Source organism: Oreochromis niloticus, linkage group LG2, assembly GCF_001858045.2.
Source record: "Oreochromis niloticus isolate F11D_XX linkage group LG2, O_niloticus_UMD_NMBU, whole genome shotgun sequence".
Classification (NCBI taxonomy): domain Eukaryota; kingdom Metazoa; phylum Chordata; class Actinopteri; order Cichliformes; family Cichlidae; genus Oreochromis; species Oreochromis niloticus.
Genome location: NC_031966.2, coordinates 27,213,853 through 27,223,107, shown reverse-complemented (window position 1 = coordinate 27,223,107; position 9,255 = coordinate 27,213,853). Strand labels below are relative to the sequence as shown.

At 40.2% G+C, this 9,255-nt stretch overlaps 1 long non-coding RNA gene across 1 annotated transcript; it reads right to left on the bottom strand.

Annotated features, from left to right (window-relative positions):
- Positions 1-6,226: 6,226 nt before the first annotated feature.
- Positions 6,227-7,270, bottom strand: LOC102083198 (uncharacterized). Its single transcript, XR_269048.3, has 2 exons — positions 6,937-7,270; positions 6,227-6,856 (listed from the first exon to the last, which is right to left on the bottom strand). It is a non-coding gene; the product is annotated as an uncharacterized LOC102083198 (long non-coding RNA).
- Positions 7,271-9,255: the final 1,985 nt, after the last annotated feature.

Sequence of the window (9,255 nt, the reverse complement as noted above, 5' to 3'; positions counted from 1 at the left end):
GGCAGTGATGTCACCGCTCAGGTTGACAGCTTGGGAAAGGGTAAGTGATGTAAAGAATAGACTAGCAGCTAAACACCCAGGAAACTAGGCAGATTAGTGATTATAGATCTTCCCTACTGAACTCATGTCTATCTGCAAACTCGCAAACCTCCAATATATTTTGTAAAACAACTAAACCTAACGAGGCAGACTTTTCACAACTCTTCAAACTGTTCTCCTGACTGGGAGAGTCTGGGGAAATGTGGAGGTTGTTGATAATCAGATCAAATAACAGATTGTTTTCAAATAACTTATTGTATTTTTTTTTATATATGTAACATTTTGAATCCGAAAGTTAAAAACTGAGACAAAAGCAAAAGTTAATCGCTACACAGTTTGGTTTAGTAGTCCAAACCCAGCCTTAGGTTGTATCTGCTGTGTGTTGAACCAGTCAGTGCATGACTCAAATTGCATTGCTATGTATCAGGAGTACCGTCTATAACCCCACACAGGACACCACCACCTCTTCTTGCACTTTGGTCAAACTTCAGTCTGGTGTGTTTGGTAATGTAGAGGACAGCTCCAACACAGGGACTACATCTCCCACATGTAGAGTGACTCAGTGACAGGAAAATAAAAAAAGACATTCAAACTCATGTCTTATTACTTAGCATTGGAGAGACTCAGTCTGTCTTCCTGCACTCTCAGCATCTGTCATCTCTTTACCAGAAGCCCCAAGCACTTTCTGGAACACAGCATACAACATACCGTATGCAGACACAGGCACACAACGTACACATTTTAACTCGGATTCACTCCTTTGAACTTACATAATGAATCTACATTCAATCTATAATCCCTCTGTTCTGTAAATGTGGAAACAAAATACAGTACTGCATGATGCACAATAAAAATGTCTCTTTTTATATACACAATAACGTAGATGGCGTACCCTGCAGCTATTTTGGTGTTTTCTCGTTTCTTCAGTGTGAGTGCGGCTCAGTGACTGTAGCTTACATATCAAAATGATGGCAGTTGGTGGGTGACTTCATGAGGATACAAGCATCAGGAGTTTAAGGAAGAATCAGTGGTGAGTAGCATACCAATGACTGTTTTGCAATAGTAAAATTGTCAGTGGAGCAAGAAATCTCTACATGACACAAAATCAGTTTAGGAACTATAGTAAGTTGTTAACAGCTCTCTGAAACAGTTTCAAATTAAATGAAAAAAACATATGCTCTATGGAGGGACATTGTTTTTGTGGCCACTAGATTTCATTCGATTGAATTATGTTGTACAAATCAACTTAAATGTACCTTCTTGGCAAGAAGTACAAAAAAGAAAAGCTGAAATCTGTGTGTATATAATGTACAGTGTTCACTGGATTGGACAGTGAAAAAAAAACATAGCAAACACGCAGATATTTTAAAGCATTATTGTGTTTAAGCTCAACTCAGTCCTGAAACTGTTCGTCAGTGGCATAAAATCACTTTTAGAGTGAAATGAGCAAACTGTGAGTTTCATTTTATTCCATGTAGATATCAAGTGGAGATGAGATATGAATTTATCTTCAACCTCATGCACACTGAATGAGTTATGTTTACAGGAACTGGTGAGAATTGATAAGAATTTAGTGATTCTGATTCTATTATCAATATCACTTATAGGCAGGGGTGCACATAAGTGGTCCGCAGGTGCGCATTTGCTGTCAAAATAAAAGACGCGCACCAGATAAGAAGTTGCAACGCGCGTTTTGATTTGATTTGATTTGTTATCAGTTCTCTTATTGATTCTTGCTAGCTCTGCTTCGAGAGTAACCACCATGACACGTTACATTTGTGCATGAATTGCATGCTGTGACGTCAAATGTTTGTGGGTATTGGAGGTGTTTTCCCTCCTCGTTTTGATCAGTGTTGGCTCATTACTCACAAAAAGTAATGTGTTGCGCATATTACACAGAACACTTTTATTAAAAGTGATGTAGTACATTACTTAATTACGCCAAGGAGAAAACTATTCATGATGCTACTCATAACATTACTTTGATCTTATTTTGTAAAATGATTTGAAACACAATAGCTCATAATTACCGTTTAACAATATAAACCTGAGGCTACAGTCCCACACACCAACACAAATCCCTCTCCTGATGAGGACACACGTGGTCTTTCTCTATTTAGGTATGGTAGAAATGAAGGTTGCGGCTTGACTGCTTATTTGTTTGTTAGCTGATGAAGTTCAGAGGCGGCTGGCTTCACTGCAGCTCACAAATGACGGCTCACTTGACCCCAATCCTTGGCTGGGATTGGCATTCCCTCAGCTTCAGCATCACTCTGGGTTTTTGGGTAGCTTACCATTAGCATGCTCTCTCTGCATATACTTGCAAAGAGCGGAAGTTGTGTTAGCAGCATATTGCAGTTGTTTCTGTTCTGGAGACAGTTTGCACTTCATCATTACGCTCTTGTCCTTCTGTGCAATAAAAATAAAAGTAATGTCCATATCTATGCTGTAAACTACTCTACTATTTCCTCCTCCAACACACGAGCTGAAATCAGCTCATTGTATCACATGTGCAAGAACCGATAAGGTTTAATAGGCAAGCGGACTAATGATTCCAAGGAATTCGATTCCTCTAGTTTGCATACCAAAGTATCCTTGGCCAAGATATTTAACCAGTGCGATTGTGACTGATAGCTAAATAAGGCACCACGGTGGTGTGGCGGGTGGCACCATTTCCTCATAGCAGGAAGTTTCCGGAGTTTAAATCCATGGGTTGTCTAGGGCTTTTCCATCTTGACATTGTGACAGAGCTCGGTCGTTTCTCTCTCTCTACTTTGGCTTCTTCCCACAGAGCAAAGATATGTTACGTTAATTAGGTGGTGATTCTAAATTGGCTGTAGATGTGAATGATTGTCTGTCTCTGTGTTAGCCTAGATAGGCTCCAGCACAACCTTGAACTGGATAAGAGGGATCAATGGATGTATGGAACTAGTAGAAGTCATTTTCTGTTTGACTTTATCAGTCTCTCACATCACTGTGGAGGAATTTTGACCCACTTTTCTTTACAATGTTTCTTCTGTTCATTGAGATTTGTGGGAATTTGTTCATGCACAGTTCTCTTAAGTCAGTGCCCGTGTCCTGTGGCTGCAAAACAAGTGCTTGACAGATGTATGAGATGTTTGTGCTGATTTGGTTTTTACTGCTTTGAGCTCATCTGTCCATTGTTCCTAAAGTCTTGTGGTCTTGTTCTGATGCAAATCTGGCAACTGTTCCATACACCTCATACTTGTTTAACCTTTTTCTAATTGGACTGTCATGAACTTTAACATTTAACATGTTGAGTGAGGCCTGTAAAGTATCTGAAAAATTCAGTGTCTGACCTTGAAGTGAAATTACTGTAACACAGACTCCTATATAGGATTGGCATTGCCTGAAAGGACCCTCTTAAATCCTATGGAAGCAAGTAAAGGAAGTAAAGGTACTTAGTTGTACTATTAAAAACTTTCTTCTTCATGTGACTGTAACCTGTAATGTGCAATTTTAAAATTTATTTTGAACTGTATGACTTGTAAAACCTGTAATCAGGTCCAGATATTGTCGGCTTGTTGATCGTTTTTACATGTACCACACAACAGTGGTTAATCTTTTTAAAACCAGCTGTCACTATTGGTAGTACTATTTGTTTTTAAGCAAGGTAGCTGTCTGGGATGAGGTTGCCAAGGCAGCAAACATGACATTAAGTTGCACTGAATCCCTCAAACCATTATATGTGTAGTCCCAAAAAGGCACAGATGCACTTTACATGAAAGTTTAATGTCCTTGTGTTTTCACTTGCACCCCATCAATGAATTCTTGGGTTGCACTACATTGTAAAAAAACACCAAAATATTTGACACTTCCTGCTTATTTTTACCACTACTGTTTACATTTTTTTAATGACCAAAGTTTTGAAATTATATGTCTGTGACCCTGGAATTTCGATTGTAAGTAAGAATAGTATGAGAAACCACCTACCTCACATGCAACTGGTTATGTAATGTGAGAAGAAAAAAAACACCAGGCACACGAGGATAAAGAAAGTTCAAGTTTAGCCAACAGTTTTACAAATGCCAGCCCCTGCTATATTTTCCCTCTAGCTGCTAATTCAGACCTAATACGGACAGCAAGCACCACCGTGGAGGACACTGTTTGTACAGCAGTTTAAAAGAGAGGTCGCAAAGAAGAGAAGCTTTCCATCACTTGTTGAACCACTTGACACCTGCCCCAATGAGAGAGTTTCCAAGATGAATGGTCACCTAAGGCACTCATCACCCCACCCGTGACAAGCTGTGCTGTGAAAAGACTCTTCTTTGCTGTCACTCTGATATAAACTGGCATCAGGACATGAGTGGGGGCACTGGTGATAAACAGTTCAGCTTAACTGAAGGAAAATCGACTAATTTTATTAGACCATAATGAAATATTAATCAAATCAATTTTGATGCAATCAAATAAAAGCAAAAAGGAAAGAAAATCAGCAACATTATTTATTGGGCATATTTTTAATGTAGACTTAATGGGTGCAATCAGACTTTATGATGCAACTTCTGTGACCCTGAATGGATAAACAGGTATAAAAATGGAAGGATAAATGTCGCTATTGCCAGGTGCATGCATATCCCTGTACTGTATGTGTGTATGGGCTTTTCCTAGGCTTTTAGGAGCTGGTTTTTATTGCTTGTCCTTGTCCTTCTTGTGTAATCCGTGTTTGTGTGTGTGTGTTCTCTCCACAGATTTCAGTATTACTGTTTTTTCTGGTAGCTTATTGTAATGTGCGTCTGTTTTTTTTGTTTGTTTTGGGGTGTTTTTTTTGAAAAACTGTTGTTCCACAGATCCCTCAAAGACCACCTAATCTTGTCACTAAACATTTTATAGTCAGGATAAAATATATAAATATATGCATGCGCACGCACGCACAAACGTGCACACACACGTGCGCGCTCCAGTACCTGGCTGTCATCATCTTTTTGTTTTCATGTTTATTTATTTAACCAGGACATACTGTGGTGGCTCTTTGCAGTCAAATGCACTGCAACTTAAGACCCCAGCAGATAGAAAAATGCTGCAAAAGCACACAAAACATAATACAAGTTGAGTAAAACGCTGCAGAAATGGACAAAAACACAAAGGTTGAACAAAATAAAATGGAAGTGTTTTTGGGCAGACAGTAATGTAACAGAACAGCTGCGGAAGTGAAAAGCTAACAGTAACCGGCTACTAGCTGTATCTACAGTGTTATATGAATTATGCAATTAAAAGACACATTATTGCATCTTTTTCTCTCTCACAACACTAATGAACCGTCTGCTTCTTTTAAGCATATTTCATTTGTTGTTGTTACATCCTGTGAGGCTGTGGGAGTGTGTGGGCGTGGTGTTGTCCTCTCCTCTTCCTTGCCCCTCCTCTTGTCTTTCTGCCCCTGCCTTCTCCTTTAGGACACACCTGCTGCTCATCTGCCCTCGTTTACCACCAATTACCCTCCAGAGGTGATGTAAGCTGGAGGAGAGCAGTGTGGGTGTGGGAGAGGCTTCTGGTGGATTTCCTCTGTGCTGGTCAGTGTGTGATTCTGGTCTAGGTGTGGAAAAGGCCCACTGTGTGTGGCTTTTTTTTGTGCGTAGCTCTCAACTGAGCAGGGGGTTTTCCTTAAGTGTCAGCGGCCTCCATTACTTGGTTTGGCCTGTCTGGTTATTGCTAATAGCAGCGTTGCTGTCTTTCTGTTGAATCCTTGTAGTTTTCTTAGTTGAAGCGGCCACCATCTCTTTGGGTTGGCCTGTCTAATTTATCATTAAAGCAGCGTTGCTGCCTCTTTCTGTTGTTACTGTTTATATGATTATTGGGTTAACTGATTATAATAAAAATTTATTTTGTGTTAAATACCTCTGCCTGGCATCCTTTTCATTCCAATCCAGATCCAGTTGTTACTGTCCCCCACCCTCTTTGCCTAGCCTTCATGTGGGGACGTAACAGTTGTTTTGTGACAATTTTTTCTTTAAACCGCTATTGCGTTGTCTTTTGTTTTATTCAACTTCCGTGGTCTTAAACTTTTGTGCTGTGTTTGAGAACCTTTTCAAATTTTTTTTTTTCTATTGTTTTTTTTTTTTTTTTTTTTTTTTTTTTAAATTAAACTTACTGTTACTTTTATTTTTGTATCCACACCCTGGCAGTCAAGCCAGCTGCTTTAAAGCCAGGCATCATTTGATACACAAACAATATGTCAGTCAGCCTCTTATAAATCTTTGTAAGTCTGAATAGAATAAAGTACTCTGTTGGGGTGATATGTTATTAGAAGGTTTTTAAGATAAGATGGGGCCTGATTATTAGATTACGGATATAACAGGCTGCCAGTTGAGATAAGCCAATATTGCTAAAACTTACAACAGCTACTAGCCCATGGAAACCCATTCAATGAAGCTCTCTATGCACTGTTCTTGAGCTGAAGGCCACATGAGGCTTGGAGGGTTGCAGCGATTAACTCTGTAGAAAGTTGGTGACCTCTGAACACTATGCGCTTCAGCATCTGCTTGTCAGGGCCGGGAGGCCAGGTCAGGAGAATGAACCCGGACACGGACGGAGGCACCGTTAGACGTGATAACTGTTTTACTTACAGACTGATATGGCAAACTTGAACTGTTAACTATGGCACAAGCGTGAACTATGAACAAACGCGGAGCATAAACTGAACTATGAAAATCTTGAACTATAATTCAAACATGAACTGTGCGCCAGGCGTGGAGCATGAACTATGAGTGATGAAACTATACAGACTAAAGAGTCCATGAAGGGGGGCTAAAGGTGAATCTCAGGAAATGGGTCGTGGTTCAGAGAAGGTGCTCAGTCACTGCAACAAGAGGAGAGAAATATCAGGAGAGTTCCAAAGAGGTGTCAGGTAAGTAAGTCAGGTGACTTTCAGTCTCTTACTCGTTCGCAGGTGGAGGACAACGTGGTGGGGAAAGCAGTCAGAGAGGTCCGGGTGAGTTTCCTGTCAGATGTCGTGATCGCATGAATCCCAGTAGCCGTGGCAGGGAGGCAGGTAGATGGAGTGAAGAGAGGAGTAGAGCATGGACTGTTACAGTGAAGCTCCTGAGAAGACCAGCGTCCAAATAAAGATGAGTATTGTTAGTAGGTTAATAGGTGAACAAGATGACTGGGTGGGTTACTGGAAAAAGAAAAACAAGGTAAGCAAGACTAATAACTGTGACAAGAGCACACGAGAGCTTTGGTGGTCTAACACAGGTTAGCTAAAGATCTGGTGACGAGATCGCTGGTCTTAAATACAGGCAGCCTAATTGCTGACAGGTGTGGACAGAACGCTGAATGCAGTGGCTCCGCCCAGAGGTGGAAACTTTATGGAAAAACACAGGCAGTCACCTGGACCATGACACCACTAATCCAGCTCTATGATTTCACATGGTCTACCAGTTTGTGGCTGAGTTGCTGTCATTCCCATTCACTTGCACTTTGTCATAATTCCACTAACAACTGACTTTGGAATATTTAGTAGTGATTTCATGACTGAACTTGTTGCACAGGTGACATCTTGTCATGGTACCACACTGGAGTTCACTGAGCTCCTGAGAGCGACCCACTCTTTCACAAATGTTTGTGGAAGCAGTCTGAATGCTTAGGTGCTTGATTTTATACACCTGTGGCCTTGGGAGTGATTGGAACGCCTGTATTAGATGATTTGGAAGGGTGCATGAATACTTTTGGCAATATAGTGTAGGAGTGAAGACGTGTCACAGGAAGTTGCGTCCTATTACAGTAGCTCTTTAGAATGACCCATTCTTTCACAAATGTTGGTGAATTGCATAGTAGCTGCTTGATTTTATACACCTTTGACCTCAAAAATAAAGAGGTGACGCCCAGTACCTTTCTCTATATAGAGTAGTTGCATGTAGCCCCCTCTCTTACAACGAATTCATGATGCAAGCATTTGATTCATAATTTCTTTTGGTCAACTAAAACAACAACATTTCAGCACCGGCTTCTTTTTCTATGATCCCGGCTGCAGCGATGACCCACACAGCAACAACACGCTGTTTGATGAGCAGTTTGTGATGATTAACTTACACGCCCGAGGCACCAACTCCGTGATGGTCTTTTGTAATTTCATTCTCAATTTATCTGATTCAGATGTAGCAGAACGTGTGCTTAAAGCCAGCAGCATATATCATTATTCAGAACATTACTTTCTGATGGCAGCCTAAAAAGTTGCTTTCCCTTTAACTGCACCCATAAATCAGTGAAAAGCTTTTATGTTTCATTATGGGATGGAGGCATTATCCATCATTTGTCTGTGTTCAGGTTTGTTGTCTGGTCTGCAGACTAAAAAGGGAATATTTAAAAAGGTTAGATGGGGGGTTTGTCAAAACTATCAAGGCTTTAAAGTGCTTTCTCTCTTCAGAAGTAATAAGTAGGAATAATGAAACATTTTAACTTTTTTAAACAATTCTTTGAGCTCACTACATTTTTCCCCTTCAAATATTTACAGCATTTTTCTGTGGTTCGTTTAATTGAATCCTGCCTGACGACATACAAACAGCAGCATGTTACTTAGTCGAAACAGAAGACCAGATATTCCCTTGGTGTGTACAGTATGCCAGTAGATCGGTGCTGTAGTGCTTCAAACCAAAGTGGACTTCCCACTGTGATCTCCTCATCTAAATCAGGCTTTAGCTGCACAGAGTAATTGCTTCCTGTGGCACATTTATAAACTGTGATTATAAAGCAGGCCAAAAAAAGTGTTTAGTTCATTATAAGAAGTTGAACTTTGCTGGAGGTTTTAATGGTCGTCTGACTCTTTGCCAAGAGATTCATTTGGCTTTAATCTTCATCTCCCCAGGTACAAAAGAGTGTGTTTGGGAAAGATGCTCCTCCATAAAGAGATTCCTGCAGAAGTGCCTCTTATTTAAGATATCCAATGCAGCGAGGACATGCCATCAGTCATTTGTTAAAACTGTTTCTCATCCGAGTCTGCAAGTCGATTAAGGCTAACATCACCCCTCAATTTCACTGATATTATAGATCTAACAAGCCCTTACCATGATTTAATTATGCGATACACTTCAGTCAAACGTGGCAAATGATCACTACAAGGCATTATTTTAAAAAAACACTATCAGTATAAGGGAGGAAAGGCTATAAATTTTGTCAACCACTTTTTGGGTATTTGTTTTTCTTTCTTCTATTTTTTCCCCTCCATATTGTAATTAGCTCTCAGAGCACAAATTAAACCAT